Raw genomic sequence first — 965 nt, 5'->3', positions numbered from 1 at the left:
GCGCCACCTCGGCAGCGGGCGCAGCGCCTGTGAGGAGGACTCGGAGGCGCCGCGAGCCCCCGGAGCTGGGGACCTGGGGTTTATTTTAGTCCGGCGCCAGGTTTACGACAGACTCGGGGGGCGGAGCAACATCCCAAACAATGGTCATTGACATCTTTTTCTCTACCCCCCCCACCCCCGTCCTCATAACGGAGGCAAAAACGGTAAAGGGGGCAGTCGGATGTTTCTTTAAAAGATCACCCCCCTTTGCTTTCTCCATCCTTCCCGCCTCTGTCCCCCGCAGTTACCCCAGCCCTGGAGCACCAGAAATAGAAACTCCGAGGCCCGCGTCTAGGCTTGAAGTGAGGGACTCCGAGCTTCTCCCCATCCAGACTCTCGTTCTCCTAAAGTGACTTCGTAGCAAAGTCCAATATAATTGTGGGGGAGAGATGTGGTGCTAGATTGGGTGGGGTGGGGTAGTGCAGGACTCGCTTCGTCCTCTCCAGCTACCAGACCCTCACTCGCTCAATCATCTAAAGTGTTAAAAAAAAAAAGGGGGGGGGGCTCTTTGGTCCCACCATAAGAGCACATAAAGAGAAGAGGTACAATGACCGTCCTCTGCCATTGTAGGGCTTCTAATTTATGCATCTTTAGACCCTTAAGCATCATTTTGTGGGCAACCAAACGGGTATTCCAAATTAGTTTAAAGTAGACAAATCCAAAGAAGATAGAAAATACACACAGAGAGACACAAATACACAGATGCTAACTTGTAAGTATTCTGTTTTTACTCTGTGGGGATGGAGATTATTAAGGGGATGAGGGTAATTTTTATTTGCTAGAATGTTACATGTTCAGTTTGCACCTGTAAAATTCTTTACAGCTTTCTTTCCCTTTGCTTTTTTCCCCTCTTCCTCCCCCACGACCCCATAGCCAACCTAGGGATTATTCTCCTGTCACTACCATGATCAAAGAGACGAGAAAGG

The sequence above is a fragment of the Pteropus alecto genome, unplaced genomic scaffold, assembly GCF_000325575.1.
Source record: "Pteropus alecto unplaced genomic scaffold, ASM32557v1 scaffold45, whole genome shotgun sequence".
Taxonomy (NCBI): Eukaryota; Metazoa; Chordata; class Mammalia; order Chiroptera; family Pteropodidae; genus Pteropus; species Pteropus alecto.
The sequence above is the reverse complement of the archived record's forward strand: the minus strand, read 5'-3'. Positions refer to the sequence as shown.